Consider the following 18124-nt stretch of genomic DNA (forward strand, 5'->3'; position numbering starts at 1 on the left):
GGTACGAATATATCATTTCTATATAAATGAGGGTCGAGAGTCTCATTAAAAGGGGAAAAGCTTGTTATTTGTGTGGCTTAAGCGAGAAGGGTGGTGCATTATAAAAGCAGGGGGGTTGTCCTGTAAGAAAAGAATGAATGAATTACCCTAGTAGGGGTTGTCCAAGCGAGTGAAGGGGGTTGAATTTACCATTTTCTCATATGAAAAGGGAGTGAATTATATGAAAGAGGAGCTGTCCATAGAAATTGAAAGGGTCGGATTTATCATTTTCCCTAGGGCTTGCTTTTACCCAGGCACCCCATGTAATGTGAAAGAGTAACTACAAATGCAATATGTGGCTGTCCAAGGCAAGAGTGGGGGTACGAATTTATCACTGCCTCATATAAAATAGAGCGAAAGCTTGAGAAAAAAAAACTCTCATTTTTCATTGCAATGAATTCATAGAGAGAGGGAGAACTAGAGAGAAGAAAAAAAAATCTAAATCAAAACCCAAACTCTAGCTCTCAGATCTCCTTCTTCTCCGGTCGTTCTTGCCGGAGATTCCGGTTAAACTCCGGCTGATTTCTCCTCTGAGCCTTGGGCATCTAAGATCTGTTTTCCATGTACAGAGATCTTAGATCAAATCCTAACATCTCATTGAAACCCTTACTTCTTCTTCTCCTGCTGATTCCGGCCAATTTACCTTCTCCGGCAACATCGATCTCTGGCCATTGCCTCTTCTTCTTTCATTGTTAACTCTTGTCTTCCTTACTTCTTCATTTTCAGCCTCTTAAACCCTAGATCTGCATTATAGTAAGAAGAAGAAGGAAAAATAACGCCATGATCTCTGCAAGTTTTATCCGGACAGGATTGATCATCGTCGGATCCATTTATTATCATCCTTTTAAGATCTCGAGCTTCGAATCATAAATCTAAGTGTGATTTAGAAGAAGGAAGGGGGGGGGGGGGAGGCGGGCAGGGCAGATAGTTCGGTCTTCCGACCCTCATCGTGAAAATATTTTAGTGAGGCAATCTCAGGTAATACTTGTCTTTTAAAAAAAAAATTTATGGTGTGAATCAGGATCATGTTCATTTCGGTAATTTCTTGCTTGCGATCTGTAGTTAATGATTTTGATTTGGATATTTCTGTTGAGATAAATTTAAGCCATGGTATGAAATTAGGACCTTGTATTCTTAGTAATTTTTCACCAGTAGCATGTGATTCTTGGATGAGATTTTCTTGAGACGTCTGTGATCTCCGGTAGTTAAATTTTTTTAGATATGATGATATATAGTCCAATTATTTTAGTGTTAATTTCCCATTCTATTGGCACTCTCAACTCTCAGTTCATACTAAGCTTTGGATTTTGATCTTCAGTGGCTCCTTGTGGATCACACGGTTTGGTTCAATGTTAGCACCTAATCCTGATATGTTTTATTGGAGTAAATTTATGATAGCCATTTGAGAAGAGTAGCAGCTTCGATTAATCTCTTGATGCTTGTGGATTTTTTAAGTATGGTGCATGCAATACTACTTTTGTCATATTACTTGAATTGTCTGTATTCCCCTTAAATGTTAGTTTTTTTTTATCCATTTATATACCCAAGCTAGTAGAAACGTTTAATACATAGCTGGCCCTCATTATTGCTCATTCGAGGGTGCAATGATCATTGGAAGAATTTGTATACTTGGATGTGGGTACTGGACTTACCATTTTAACTATCACTATAGTACATCTTAAGTTCTACTCATGCATGTGGCTGACGTTATGTGTTACACGTTATTGAATCGCAGATGCATTGTTTTGGACACCATATTACATACATGATAGCTTATACATGGATGGTATATTAGGTGAATTATATGTGTGAGTGTATGCTTGTGTATGTGAGAGTGTTTGTGAATATGTATCCATGTGTGTGTAAATGCATGTGTGTGTGAATACGTATGGCTGAATGGATGTGTGTATATGGGAGGATGTGTGTGTGTGTGTCTTTGTGTATATGAGATAATGTCTGTGTGTATAGGATGTGTGTGTGTCTTTGTGTATATGAGAGAATGTCTGTGTATATGAGAGAATGTCTCTTTGTATATGAGAGGGTGTGAGTATGCATGTGTGTAAGTGTGTATGTGTTCATAAGGATCAACCAATTTGTTCTTTGAAATGCCAATCTAGCTTATGAAATGCTTATCATCTAAGGCCTTATCCCCATGTTCAGCCCATGCTTTTGTCAAGATATGATAAGCTCTCACAACAGCCCTTTTGTCCCTTAAGAGTTTACAGCCCACACCATTTTGATACTTGCAGCATGTGCTTCCTTATGATGATAGAAGTCCACACCATTTTGATATTTGCAGCCTATGCATTTGTTTGATGATGGCAGACCTTACATCTTTGATATTAGCAACCCTTTGATTCCTATCCGAGAAAATCACCAGGTCATTGGTAAATAATGAGTGTGTGTGTGTGTAGGTGTTGATATGTGAATGAGTGTATAAAGATGTATGTGTAGGTGTTGATATGTGAATGAGTGTATGAAGGTATGTGAGTAGGTGTTGATATGTGAGTGTGTGTATGAAGATGTGTATGTAGGTGTGGAGATTTGAGTGTGTGTGTGTGAACATGCGCATGTGTATGAGCAGGTGAGGGCAATGAAGGCGTTAGCCCAAGCTCAACATTTTAGGGGATTTACCAAGTCCTAGTAGTAATTCTCTCTCTCGTTTGGGAAACTTTCCCAGTCTTTTAGACACTCTTAGACTTTAGTTTTCTATCATTGCAAGGGCAATAAAAGAGTTATCTAGAGCCCTTCATTTTAGGAGACATGATTTGTTTTGCTCGGCAGCTCTCCTTTGGAGATGAGCCTCATTTAGAGCTTACCCCTTAGAGAATATACCCTGATTTTAGTATAGAGTTAGCATATAGGAGGCTTGCCTTGCCTCATTTATGGAACCTTTCTAAGTTGTACCCCAACTTGTACCCCCTACTAGTTGGAGACCAACTTGGTCTGTTAGTTGCCTCGTCCTAACTTATCATTGTAAGGGGTAATGATAAGGATACTTGGAGCCCTCCATAGGAAACATACACTGTTTCATTAATGGTAGATATATTCCTTTAAGAGACTCGCTCAGTCTCATTTAGCATTCTTGTTTCCCCTTTCTTTTAGGAGACAGACTTTGTCTCATTTATCTTAGTTATATTTTTCTTATCGGAGACAGGCTGTGTCTCGTTTGCTCTACTTGTTTTATCCTTTTAGGAGATACGCCTTGTCTCATTAGCATTTTCTTTGTAGAACCTTTTAGCATAAGATTTTCTCGCTTAGCTTGATTGATTGCCTTTTCGTCTTTTAGAGACTAACTCAGTCTTGTTAGAGTTTTACCTTTTTGGAATTTTATTCATTTACCTTATTGCGCTGGTTTACTTGTTTGTAGAACATTTGTTTACTTGTTTGTGTGCCCTTACTATTTTTGGGACACTTGTTTACCGTTTTTCCTTTTAGCCCACTGGTCATGGAAGCCCTTATAGTTGTATCTTTAACCTTGCTGTGAGTGCTATTTGCACCCTTCAGAGAGAAGCAAGCCTTCCAACCTTCATTAATGCCTTTCTCTCCATCCATGCGGCAAGGTTTCTTAAATCCTCACTTCAAGATCGTATTAGAGAGCTCGAGACCCAATTGAGGAGTCGAGCCGATACAAAGCAGTAGAGAGATCTATCAGCCCTATTCATTCCATTCTTGAAAGGAGCAAGCAGCAAGCGAACTTCACTTACTAATATATATATATATATATATATATATATATATATATATATATATTTGGGGGGTGGGTGGGTGGGGGTGGGGCTATTAGCCCTTATTAGTATAGCACAAGTCATCCAGCTCCTCGCGAATGAAACGATTCAATAATATTACAAATACACATGTATTTACGTACTTGCTCTCACCTAGCTTCGATGTCGCCGCACATCGATGGACATACAAAACTCCTGATAGAAACCCAGTTTCTTTAGTGGGAAATCAACGCGTTGAAAGAGCATAGCCCAGGAATGAACCATATCGATCCAAGGTTGCAAGGAAAGAGGGAAGGTGAACCAGGGATATTGTTGAGCGGTGCTACCACGCTATGGTATTGTTGCCTATCGGCTTATGTTAGTGTAAGATTAAGATACAGAGCAAGTGGCGCGAGTGGAGTGAAGGACTTCTCATTTTTTGGGAATCAAACTATCAAGCAACTTGCATTCCAGTTCTAGCATTATGGATGGAAGCTTGACTTTCTCCTCTCTCCTTCAATCTTGTCTAGGTGAGCACGCATAATTTATCCTCTTCCTCGATGTTATTTGTAGGGGTGTAACTTGGGAGGGCTCAACCCGAACCCGTCGGGTTCAACCCGGGAAAAAGTCGGGTTGGGTTTGTTTCGGGTCGGGTTCGGGTTGAGGGCTTGGGCAACCCGACCCGAGTTCAACCCGAAAATTTTAATAATTTTTTTATTTTTTAAGCTTAAAATCTCGGGTTGGGTCAGGTTGGGTCGGGTTCGGGTTGGCAAAAAAGGCTCCTCGGGTCGGGTCGGATTGAACCTCGTCGGGTTGGAACTCATGTAGGATCAGGTTCGGGTTGAGTAAATGTTTGCTCGGGTTGGGTTCGGGTTGAGGCTACCCCGACCCAACCCGACCCGAGTTGCACCCCTAGTTATTTGTCTCCGCCGACAGATAAACAAAGTGTGACAATTTTTATATGATGAAAGGCTGTATAGACCATTATTTTTCAAATAGTATGGTACGACCCACCCCATGGATGATCCAAACCCCGTGCGATGCACGTGCCGACAAAGAATTGTACGGACCACATCATCGGTTGATCCAAACCATCTATATGATGGAACACAACATCAATAGGTTGTGCCCGTAAGATCATTTCCATAGGCTGATCCTAGCCCTCCAATCTATAGAGGTTTCCATAATTAAAAAAGCATAAAGGAGGGGGGTAGGATTGAAATTATGTGGCTTTAATGGGTGCCTTTGCTAAAAAGCATAAAGGAGGGGGTAGGATTGAAAATATGTGGGTTGAATGGGTGCCTTTGTTAAAAAAAGTCAAAAAAAAGTGATGAGAAGTTCTATTAGAATTTTGGGAGAAATTCAAATAATTCTCTCCTTTTCTCTTCTGATATATATATATATATATATATATATATATATATATATATATATATATATATATATATATATATATATATATGAGGAAAGTGTTTCTAGTCGGTCGACTAGATAAGTTATCTAGTCCGTCAGCCAAAAAACCAGTGGGGGCTCACATTGTTTGGGCGATCCGAAGCATTCATTTGGTAGACCTTGACATGGATAGGGTGTGCCCAAAAAATCAGCTCTATAGGATCATCCCAACCCAACGATTTGTGGAAAATAAAATGGATGAATACAAAACTCCAAAAATCTGTCCATTTTTTAGGCCACAAATTGAAGGGCTAGGATGATCCTATGGAGTTGAATTTTTGGGCATACCCTATCTATGTCAGGGCCTATCAAATGAATGCTTCGGATCATCCAAATAATGTGGGCCCATTGTGTTTCTAGCCGGCGGACTAGATAACATTATCTAGTCGGCCGACTAGAAACACTTTCCTCATATATATAAATAGTAAAAAACCCTGTGCGTTGCACGGGCCGACAAGAATTATACGGACCACATCATAGGTTGATCCAAACTGTCCATGTGATGGAACACAACAAAAATAGTTTGTGCCCGTAAATCATCTCCATAGGCTGATCCTAGCCCTCCAATCTATAAAGGTTTCCATAATATGTTGTGCCTCTTAAGGTGCCCTGAATTCGTCAATATTTTGAAAGGCGTCCTAAATCCGTAGTATTATATAATATGTTCACAAAAATCGGTAGTATTATGTAACATATGTACCAAATCCGTAATTTTACAAAGCGACTTTGTCCACTTATTTTATTACAAAAGTTTTTATTACAAAAGCATAAAGGCGGGGGTAGGATTGAAATTATGAGGCTTTAATGGGTGCCTTTGTTAAAAAGCATCAAGGAGGGGGCATGATTGAAAATATGTGGGTTGAATGGATGCCTTTGTTAAAAAAAGTCAAAAAAAGTGATGTATAATTCTATTAGAATTTTGGGAGAAATTCAAATAATTGTCTCATTTTCTCTTCTGCTATATAGTATACTAGTAAATAACCCGTGCGATGCACGGGCCAACAAAGAACGGTACGGACCACGTCATAGGTTGATCCAAACCGTCCATGTGATGGAACACAACATACATAGGTTGTGCCCCAAAAATCATTTCCATAGGCTGATCCTAGCCCTCCAATCTATAGATGTTTCCATAATTCCTCTTATCTTAAATCGGATGGTTAAGATCACCCTATAGTTTTTTAATTAAAAAACCATAAAGGAGGGGGGTAAGATCGAAATTATACGGCTTTAATGGGTGCCTTTGTTAAAAGCATAAAGGAGGGGGGGTAGGATTGAAATTATATGAGTTGAATGGGTGCATTTGTTCAAAAAATGTGAGGTGTAATTCTCACGTAATTTTCAAAAAAATAGAAAAAACTCTTCTCTTTTCATCCCAGCTTATTGTATTAGATTAGATATATACTAGTAAAAAACCCCGTGCGATGCACGGGCCGATGAAGAACTGTACGGACCACATCATAGGTTGATCCAAACCGTCCATGTGATTGAACACAACATAAATAGGTTGTGCCCCAAAAATCATTTCCATAGGCTGATCCTAGCCCTCCAATCTATAGAGGTTTCCATAATTCCTCTTAAATCGGATGGTTAAGATCACCCTATAGATTTTTTATTAAAAAACCATTAAGGAGGGGGGTAAGATTGAAATTATGTGGCTTTAATGGGCTTTAATGGGTGCCTTTGTTAAAAAGCATAAAGGAGGGGGTAGGATTGAAAATATGTGGGTTGAATGGGTGCATTTGTTAAAAAAAGTCAAAAAAAGTGACGTGTAATTCTCATAGAATTTTCAAAAAATTCTCTTCTGCTATATAGTATATAGATATATACTAGTGGCACACCGGTGCGATGCACGGGGTAACATAAAAATGCATGTTTTAGAATTTGTTTTTTAAAAAAGAAAGAGAATAAGATACATTTGTAAAGAAGATTAGGAGTTAGGAATTAGCAATATCCCATTGAGAATTAGTAAAAAAAAATAGAAGGGAAAGTAGATTTTTGAAAAAGGAAAAAATATTATAATACATGAAAAATAGAGAGGGAGAGAGAGAGAGAGTAAGGACGTAGTGGTGGTGATGATACAAATCACCTTAAATCAATAAATAAATGATCGAGCAATAAAGCATCATAATAAGCATGCAACATGAAACAAGTCAAAAGTCCTAATGTTCATCAGAGAATAATTTATCTTATCAGTAATTTGCTCTCTATCAAAAGTTCTGAACATTTGACAATCAAAATTAATAATTACATAAAAAAATAATAATTGCACTCAACCAAAAACATATTGATGTTATCAAGTTTCTAAAGAAAATTCTAAAATGGCATAACACTTGTGAAACAATGGCTTGGATTTCATGAAGAATACCCAATTCGTTGTCTTTCTCCTTTTGATGCTTCCTCATCTCCACCGCATTAAGCAACTTTTGGTTTCATGAAGAGTACACAAATTCCGAAGGAAAAAAAAGAAAAGATATAGGTCATAAGTGGGAAGCTATAGTGAACCAAAGATATGCAAGAGGAAGTAACGAAAAGCATATAAAAGCATACTCGATAGTATGTAACATATAAGAAAAAAAATCATTGTCTAAGTCATTGAATTGGAGCATGACAATGAGCTAATGACTTCTAATCGTATAAGCAATGTCACTCCCACATACACATGCTCAAATAATGAAGCAATCCACAAACCCATGTCTGCTTTTAACTTCAACTACATTAAACAATATGACATACGCTAGAAAAATGAAATTGCCATTCTGAAATATATTTAATACTTCTAATTGGCTATGTTACCTGCAAAACCAAAACAAAAAGGCTGATAACACAAACACTTCAGAAAAAGAAACCAGCCTTGAATTCATCATGTTTCAGGTTTTGAAAAGACTTCCTGCATTGGAACAGAATCAAACAGAAAACTGACAGAAGGAATTAAAGATTCTAAATTCTAAATAATGAGAGAAGAGTATGGTTGCAAATCATGAGCCAATTTCCAAATACCGTAGATAAAAAAAGAAGAAAGTAAAAAAGTAGTTATTTTTACCTCTACATCTTACATCTCAATCCTACATCCAAATTATGTAAATTTCTTTTTGGAACATGGAAAATAAACTATTATATATAAGCAACGACTCACGTCAACGACAAAAAAAATACACATTAACATACAAATCTAAGATCTTGGTGGGTTTTTATTTTAAGGGACAGATCTGACAAAACCATTAAGCTTAGAAGAAACCAAAATATAAGAAGAAAATATCATTCTGAAATATACTTAATACTTCTAATTGGCTATGTTACCTGCAAAACCAAAACAAAAAGGCTGATGACACAAACACTTTAGAAAAAGAAACCAACCTTGAATTCCTCATGTTTCAGGTTTTGAAAAGACTTCCTGCATTGGAACAAAATCAAACAGAAAACTGACGGAAGGAATTAAAGATTCTAAATTCTAAATAATGAGAGAAGAGTATGGATGCAAATCATGAGCCAATTTCCAAATATCGTAGATATAAAAAGAAGAAAGTAAAAAGTAGTTGTTTTTACCTCTACATCTTACATCTCAATCCTACATCCAAATTATGTAAATTTCCTTTTGGAACATGGATAATAAACTACCATTTCAAAAAAAAAAACATGGATAATAAACTATTATATATAAGCAATGGCTCACGTCAACGACAAAAAAAAAAACACATTAACATACAAATCTAAGATCTTGGTGGGTTTTTATTTTAAGGGACAGATTTGACGAAACCATTAAGCTTGAAAGAAACCAATAAATAAGAAGAAAATTAAAATTTTAGCGTATCACTTACCTCGCTGTTGATTGAACGGCTGAGTTGTAGAAGGGAGTCTATGTTTTTTAGTTATTAGAATACGAAAGCATGGGTAGTATGCGTGTTTTGGAAGAAATCCGGAAAAGGAATTCGGAAGGGAGGGATTTTGGAGAGAGAGAGAGAGAGAGAGAGAGAGAGTACGGTTTTGGGAAGGGATCTAGAGAACCGTTTTAGTAGTGCACTTATTTGTTTCCTTTTTTTATGTTGTGGGAAATCTTATTGATAGAGATGAGAGAAATTTTTGCATCTAAGAATCGAGGGAAGGATTTTCTAAATAAAGGAAGGGAAACCCAGATAAAGAGGAGTTGCCACTCACGTTGTGTAGGAGTTGCCAATATGTAGGATATTGAGTGATAGAAACAATTTTGCTAATATACGTAGGATACTGAGTAATAGAAACAATTTTGCTAAAAACGTGGGGTATGGTGAGATTTTTTCTACAATCCAAATATATCACCTTAATAGAGAGAGTTTTAAATTTTTAAAGGAGGGATGCCACATGGCTCACCCACGGTTTCCGATAAACGTACGATATTGAGAGATAGAAACAATTTTGCTAAAAACATGGATATGATGAGATTTTATTTTGCTAAAATTATGGGACACAGTGAAGATTTTTCTCCAACAAATAGAAACAATTTTGCTAATATACGTAGGATATTGACTAATAGAAACAATTTTGCTAAAAGTAGGATATGGTGAGATTTTTTCTAAAATCCAAATATAACAATTTTTTTTGTACCTGAGATTTTTTCTAAAATCCAAATATATATATATATATATATATATATATATATATATAGAGAGAGAGAGAGAGAGAGAGAGAGAGAGAGAGAGAGAGAAAATTTATATGATGGGTGGCCATGAAAACACGTAAAGACTAAAAAAGTAGGTACGGCCCACTCCATATGATGATCCAAACCGTTCATCTGTTTGGGCACAACGTAAATAGGTTGTGCCCAAAAAATCATTTCCATAGGATGATCCTAACCCTCCGATCTGAACTGATCTGAATATGGAGTGCCCCAAAAATCATTTATGGAATCTTCTACATATCGGAGGGTTAGGCTCATCCTATGGAAATGATTTTTGGGGCACAACCTATTTACGTTGTGCCCAAACAGATGAACGGTTTGGATCATCATATGGAGTGGGCCGTACCTACTATTTTAGACTTCATGTGTTTTCACGGCCACCCATCATATAAATTCTCATACATATATATATATATATATATATATATATATATATATATATATATATATATATATATATGGTTTGGATCACCCATGGGGATTATACTATTTGAAAAATAATGGTCTATACAGCCTTTCATCATACAAAAACTCTCACACTTTGTCTATCCGTCGGCAGAGACAAATAACTACGGGTACAACTCGGGTCGGGTTGGCCTCGACCCGAACCCGACCCGAGCAAACATTTACTCAACCTATATTATTTAATGCTTTCTTTGAAACTGATCAGATTTTGTGAGAATTTTGACTGACATCAGATCACCATTAAAATTCACAAAATTTTTACAGTAGTCTTATATTTCATATTTCTTGCTGCTGTAAAATGTTCAATTTATTTGGATCTTGCTTCCTATGGGATGTAGTGTTAATTCATAATCTAGTCTGAAAATTGAAAAATCCGAAATTGATAGTAAATAGTTTCTAAACTTCATGAACATCTCACAGCGTGCTATTGTTACTTATATCTTACCACTGTAGAAATTTCAATGAATTTCGATTTCTATTTCTAGTAGTTTCTGTGTTATTTTTGCAATCTGGTCTCGTTATTGTTAAATCAAAATTAAATATGAGCTGAATGTAAAAATCTACAAAAATCTTCCAGTAGGCTATATCCCATCATGTCTTGGCCCCGATGAAAGAAAAAACCACGACGGCCGAAGGATCCCGAGGCCGAGGGCCGAGGAGAAACAGGCGAGCAGGAACCCCATCCCCGACTTTGAAAGACTGGGAAGCGCCCCACTAAAGGTTCCCCTCTTCCATGTCCTACTAGTCATCAGAGATCAAGGTCTCCTGACCCCCCCAAGCGAATGGCCACGGACCCAAAGAAACGGTCCGCCAAAAAGTTCTGCGAATTCCACGGGGACCACGGCCACGAAACTGACCATTGCTTCCACCTCCGCCTCCAGCTGGAAAAGCTGGCCAAAGAAGGACACCTGAATCAATATCTCAGGAGCCCTGCGAAAGTTCGCGCGAAGTCCAGCATCCACCCGACGAGCCCAGAGGCAGGCGTCGGTCACCCGATAGGCGCCGGTGCAGCGGCCGCCGCCGATCCACTAGCCGGCACCGATCCCCGAGCAGGCATCGCTCCCGAAGCAGACGTCGATCCCGCAGCAGGCGCGACGCACACCGCCACCAGCGCCCCCGGAAAGACGAGCCCCCCGAACAACCGCAGGCCCACGAACAGCCGCCTACCATCATAGGAAAAATCAATATCATCGCGGGAGGACCGGCAGCGGGAGTACCGACAACAGCTGGTCGGCAGGCATACGCAGAGCGGGTGTTCTCCATGGATATGCCTTCCAAAAAGGCCCGAACGGATCCACCCCGACAAGACCAGATCATCACTTTTTCCAACGAAGACCTCGACGGGCTACAAGTCCCGCACGACGACGTACTGGTCGTCAGGCTGGTCGTCGCCAACTTCGACATAGGAAAGATTATGGTCGACACGAGAAGCTCCGTCAAAGTATTACACCTCGGAACCTTCGAAGAAATGAAACTGGGCCAAGAGAGGCTAGGACCCGCAGAGTATTCCATCTACGGGTTCTCCGGGGCATCCGTGCGGGTCAATGGCAAAATCGACTTACCCGTCACTTTCGGGGCGTACCCCCTCCAAAAGACCATCCTGACCACCTTCATGGTTGTGGATATACCTTTCACCTACAGCGCCATTATTGGGCGCCCCGCCCTAAGAGATTTGGGAGCAGTAGTCTCCACCCCCACCTCAAGATGAAATTCCCCACTCCGACCGGAGTAGGGGAGGTCCGGGGACAGCAAATGATAGCACGCCAGTGCTACGCAGCAAGCCTGAGAGGGACCAACGCCCCTGCCGAAAACTTCACGATCGGTAGTGAAGACCCCCGGCAGCGGGCCCGCATAATAAGAGGAGAGCCCGCCGAGGAGCTAGACTTCATCCCCATAGACCAAGATCAGCCGGAGAGACAAGTCCGGATTAGTTCCCTGCTGAAAGGCCCCCTGCGAGACCAGATGATCAACTTCCTCAGAACGAAGACATGTTCGCATGGTTCGCCAAGGACATGCCCGGGATACCCAAGGAGTTGGCCGTTCACAAGTTAAACGTGAACCCAGCCCTTAAACCCGTCCGACAGAAAAAGAGGAATTTCGCGGTGGAACATCAAACTCACAGAAAGGCCGAAGTGGAGAAGCTGCTACAAGCCGGGTTCATCAGAGAAATCCGGTACCCCGAGTGGCTGTCTAACGTCGTCATGGTCAAAAAAGCTAGTGGAGGCTGGCGGGCTTGTATAGATTTCACAGACCTAAACCGGGCCTACCCAAAAGACCCCTACCCTCTCCCGCGCATAGACCAACTCATCGACGCCACATCCGGACACGAACTCCTCACCTTCTTGGATGCATTCTCGGGTTACAATCAGGTGAAAATGCACGAGCTAGACATCCCAAAAACAGTGTTCATTACCGATCAGGGTGTCTACTGTTACACCGTTATGCCCTTCGGATTAAAATATGCGGGCGCCACCTACCAGCGGCTCGTAAATAAGCTATTCCGGGCGCAAATCGGAAGGAACATAGAAGTGTATGTAGACGACATGCTAGTGAAAAGTCTGGAAGCCTCCAAGCACATCTCCGACCTTCAGGAGACTTTCAACACCCTGCGGCGAGCCCGGATGAAGCTGAACCCCGCCAAATGCGCCTTCGGAGTAACTTCCGAAAAGTTCTTAGGTTTCATGGTTAGCCAGAGGGGGATCGAGGCCAACCCTGAAAAGATCCAGGCCATCTTAGACATGGAGCCCCCTACGACGGTGGTAGAAGTACAGAGGCTCGCAGGGCGAATCACCGCCCTCGACCGATTCATGCCCAAGTCGGCAGAAAAATGCCAGCCCTTCTTCAAATAGCTAAAAATATACGAGAATTCGAATGGACCCCGGCCTGCCAAGAAGCCTTCGACGCCTTGAAGCAATACCTTCAGACACCACCCGTACTCGCCAAGCCCGACCCGGGGGAAGAACTATTTTTGTATCTGGCCATCAGCCTCACGGCGGTGAGTGCGGTGTTGGCCAAGCAAAGCGACAAGAAGGAGCACCCGGTGTACTACGTGAGCAAGACTCTCCACGGTGCGGAGGTCCAGTACCTAAACATAGAGAAATTCACCCTCGCAGTCGTCAGCGTCGCCCGGAAGCTCCGCCCCTACTTCCAGGCCCACCCCATTGTGCTTTTGACCGACCAACCCCTGAGGAAAATTCTCCAAAAACCAGAGACCTCGGGCAGGATGGTAAGCTGGGCCGTCGAGTTGGGAGAATTCGACATACCGGTTCAACCGAGGCCGGCTATTAAATCCCAGGCCCTTGCCGACTTTATAGTGGAATCTACGGCCCCGGCAGCAGAACCAGCAACAAGGGAAAATAACGAGTGCCCCATCGAACAGACGGCTCGCGAAGACATGGCGCCAAGCTCAGCGGAACAGAGCGACGAGATTCACTGGACCCTGCACGTTGACGGCTCAGCAGGCAAAATAGGGCACGGGGCGGGAGTGGTTCTCCGCGGCCCAGAAGGATTCATGCTGGAATACGCCCTCCGGCTAGATTTCAAAGCTTCCAACAACGAGGCCGAATACGAAGCCTTACTGGCAGGACTAAGTCTAGCCACGGAGCTCGGCGCGGGAAAGTTAAAAGTCCATAGCGACTCCCAGCTCGTCGTCAACCAAGTGAACGGAATATACGAAGCCAAGGGCTTCAAAATGAAGAGATACCTCCAGAAGGTAAAAGAAAAGCTGCAGGGAATGGGAGAGGTAGAGATCCTCCAGGTACCGCGAGACATGAACAATCGAGCAGATGCATTGTCGAAAATGGCCGCCGAAGAGACCCATGACTTCGGCACCGTGCTCACAGAAATACTGCCCCACCCCAGTATCGACGAGGTACAAGTCTTAGAAATTCCTCAAGGACCCAACTGGATGGACCCCATCATGCGATACTTGAAGGACGGGATACTACCCGAGGACAAGCTGGAAGCCCGATGCCTAACCGCAAGAGCCGCCCACTACGTGGTCCATGGGCCCAGACTGTACAAACGGTCGTACACATGACTGTACCTCCGATGCCTGGTACACTCCGAATCGGATTACGCCCTACGGGAGGTGCACGAAGGAATCTGCGGGGACCACGGCGGCGGCCGGACCCTGGCTCAGAAAATCGTAAGGCACGGCTACTTCTAGCCCACGATCCTCAGGGACGCCAAGGAGTTCGTCAAAAAATGCAACCCGTGCCAAAGGTTCGCCACAACCCCCCGCCAATCGGCCACCCCTTACACCGCAATGGCAGGGCCCCTACCTTTCGCCATGTGGGGGATGGACCTGCTCGGGCCGTTCCCAAAAGCCCCGGGGGGACACACGATGCTGTACGTTGCCATCGACTACTTCACCAAGTGGGTCGAAGTCAAGGCCGTGGCCAAGCCCAACTCGAAAGCAACGGAGAAGTTTTTTTATCATGATGTGATCTGCCGCTTCGGCATTCCAAGAATACTCGTAACAGACAACGGACCCCAGTTCGCAAGTACGGAGTTTGGCAGATTCTGCGATAATCTAAGCATCGAACACCGTTTCGCCTCCGTAGCGCACCCACAGGCCAACGGGCAGGTAGAGGTAACTAACAGAATCTTACTCCAAAGCCTCAAGAAGCGACTGGGAGAAGCTGGAAAGAACTGGGTAGAAGCGCTCCCTAGCGTCCTCTGGGCCTACCGAACAACGCCACGAACTGCGACCGGGGAGTCCCCTTTTAGCTTAACTTTTGGGGCCGAGGCAGTCATTCCATTGGAAATCGGCCTCTCCAACTTCCGCACGGAGAATTATGACGAACACGGAAATTTCGAACTCCTCCGGAACACCCTCGACCTTGTGCTCGAAAAAAGAGAGCAGGCCCTCCTCCGAATCGCCTCCTACCAGCAAAGAGTGGCACGGTACTACAACGCCCGAGTAAAAAAGCGCTCGGTAAAGCCCGGAGACCTAGTACTACGACGGGCGGAGGTATCCGACCCCCGCAACGCCGGGAAACTCGCACCTACATGGGAAGGACCATACAGGGTCGTTCGGGCACTCCGCCCCGGGGCCTACCAACTAGAACTCCTCGACGGGACCCCAGTCCCTCGAAGTTGGAGCATGGACAACCTCCGAGAGTTTTACCAGTAAAAAGATAGGGTAATTTCCGTGTTTTCCTTTAAAAGTATGACGAGTGTTTTGTTTGTTTCTCTTTTGTGTTTCTAGAAGCAAAGATATATTTTCCTCTTTAACAAATCAATGGGATAGCGTTTCTACCTAAGCCGTACGCATCTCCACTTTTCGGCCCATGATAAATAAGGGACCCGAAAGAAGACAGGGAGTGAAACAGAGGTATCATCGAGGCCGCCCCCCCCCCCCCCCCCCCCCCAAAGATACCCTAAAACGCTCCCCATGAAAAGAAAAACGACAGGGAGTAAGACAGAGGTAGCATCGAGGCTGATCCCCCCGAGAATACCCTCAAACGCTCCCCATGAAAAAAAAGATCTCCCCTTAAAGGGCAGGCGGGACCCATTAACCCCTAGCTGATCACTCGAGGGGAAGATAGTCCTTCCATAAATAAGACGCCCCACTGGGGTGCACCAAATACGCTCTCGCCGAACAAATTGCAATTCAAACACCAAAAGGCTCGAACAGCCCTTGGCACATGGCATACACAACGGCACATGGCATACGCAAAGAAAGAGGAGAGAGAGAGAAAAGAAAAGAAAAGAAAAGAAAAGTCCACAGTGTTATTACAGAAACCATCAAAAGAAGCAAAAACGAAATCCAAGGGGCACCCGAGCCTCACCGAGCTCCCCCAGGAGTCTCAGTGACTATAGGAGCTTCCGGGGCAACCGCCAGATCGTCGGCCGGCCTCGCGTTATCCGCCGGCACCGGCAAAGGACCCCCCTAGGTAAACTCCTCAGGTTCATGCATCAGCTTCTCGAGAGGAAAGGAGGGGTCAACCTCGCGGACACGCCGCCGGCGCTCAGCAAAAGCGTCTATCTCAATATCAACGCTGAAGGCGGCGGCGGCCCTGAAAAACTCCTCGGAGTCGCGCCACTCCTCCCGCGCTTTTGCTAGCTCCGCAGTGAAGGTCTCCTGGGCCACAACTAATTGATTCGCCGTACGATTCCTCACGTCCTCGGAAACCCCGAGTTCCGCCCTGAGTTGGGTAACAGTGTCCTCCAACGCCGCCTTTTCGGCCTGGCCCTTCTCTTGGTCCTCGCTCAACTTACGGACTCGGTCCTCAAAAGCGCCGATCTCGGACTCATCCTCGATCATATACTGCAGCATCTTCCTGGCAAAAATTTGGTCCTACAAAAGCCCCCACCACAAGCAAAAAACGTCAGAAAGGTTGCCGTAAAAACAGCAAAAAAAGGCAGGGGGGGGGAGGAAAAACAAAAATAGAAGGGCCCACCATCCGGTACTTACGCAGGACATCGAATGAAGGTACCGAGCCCCCACGACCCTACGGTCAAAACTCACCAACTCAGCCTCGTCACCAGGAAGGGCGGCCATCAACCCAAACTCCACCCCAACCCGGGGATTCGCAAGAATGCTGTCTTCTACACCGACCTTCCAGTCGGGCTTAAAAAGTTCGCCCCTCGCCCGATAAAATTTCGGAGAAAGCTCCATCCGCTCCAGAAGCACCTTGGTCATAACCGACCCTTCCAGCCGACTCGGCATATCCTCCACAAAAGATGCAGAAGGACAGGCCCCTGGCCGGTTTTTCCCTTATCAGCATCGGAAGAAGCCACCCTCTTGGCAGGGGGCTCCGACTCCCTGGGAGGGGGCCTGACCGCACCCCTCGCCCCGGCTGACCGGCCAGAGGAACTCGACGGCGCGGATGAGGGAAGCCTTGTTTGCGTCCGTTCGACCCTGGCCGCTGCCATAAAATCTGAAAGGATCTTCTTACAGGCAGCCAGACCCTCGGTCGCCGCCACCGCGACCCCCTTTCCCCTGCCAACACCGTCAGGAGAAGACATGTCCGCTGCCCAAAACAGAAGCATAACAATGATTCAACCGGAAACAAATGGCAAGCTAAAAATAAAAGAAAAAAAAAGAGAAAAAAAGAGGGAAGCAGGGGGGAGAGACCAACCCGGGGAAGAAGCCTCACCACAATGGCTGGCAGAACTCTCCCCCGCTCCCTCACCCATACAGCGGACCCTCCCCTCTACAGTGCCCACCAAACCAAGCCTCCTCAGGCCTCTGTCCCACTTAAACTCTGAAACGTCGACGGGCTCCCCGGAAGCAAGTTTCTCCAAATCAAATCTGCTACAGTCAGACTCGTCAGGAAGGGCTTTCCTCCGCCACTCGACAGAACGCCTCCAAGAGCGGGGAAAGCCCCAATCCGCATCCGACGGAGGAATGATGAATACGAACTCCTCCTTCCACTTCTTGATGGAGGAAGGCAAGTTCACCGCGATCTTCACCTGGGGACGCTGGGTCAGGTACAACCAGCCGTTTTCCCCCTTCACAAATGGGCTGAGGGCTACGCAACTCCGAAGCAGAGGAAGGGTAGGCTGAACCTTGTGAAGGCCCGCCTTGGCCACAAAGGCAAAAGAGTACGCCAACTATTAGGCGCCAGCTGGGAGGGAGCCACCCGGTAGAACTCGAGGGCCTCCACTATGATACCCAAGAGCGGGAACCTGACCCCCGCCCGAAAAGCCTCGACATAAAAGGCCACCTCTTCCTTCGTGGCACCCTCGTACACTCCTTCCCTAGAAGAGGGAACCCTAATCCCGTATTCATCGGGAATGTGAAACTCCCTCCTATTCTTCTCCGCCGCCCCCTCTCCCAAAGTGCTCTTGTAACCCG

General features: G+C 44.2%; 1 long non-coding RNA gene across 1 annotated transcript in view; it reads left to right on the forward strand.

Moving 5' to 3' along the window:
- The first annotated feature begins 426 nt into the window (after window positions 1-426).
- LOC143886156 (uncharacterized) overlaps window positions 427-18124 on the forward strand; it is a 59843-nt gene continuing 42145 nt past the window's right edge. The window contains exon 1 of the long non-coding RNA XR_013253691.1: window positions 427-1017. This is a non-coding gene — a long non-coding RNA (uncharacterized LOC143886156). The remainder of the gene's footprint in view (window positions 1018-18124) is intronic.

The sequence above is a fragment of the Tasmannia lanceolata genome, unplaced genomic scaffold (genome assembly GCF_043159265.1).
Source record: "Tasmannia lanceolata isolate RefF3 unplaced genomic scaffold, GAP_Taslan_0.1 ptg000011l, whole genome shotgun sequence".
NCBI classification, from domain to species: Eukaryota; Viridiplantae; Streptophyta; class Magnoliopsida; order Canellales; family Winteraceae; genus Tasmannia; species Tasmannia lanceolata.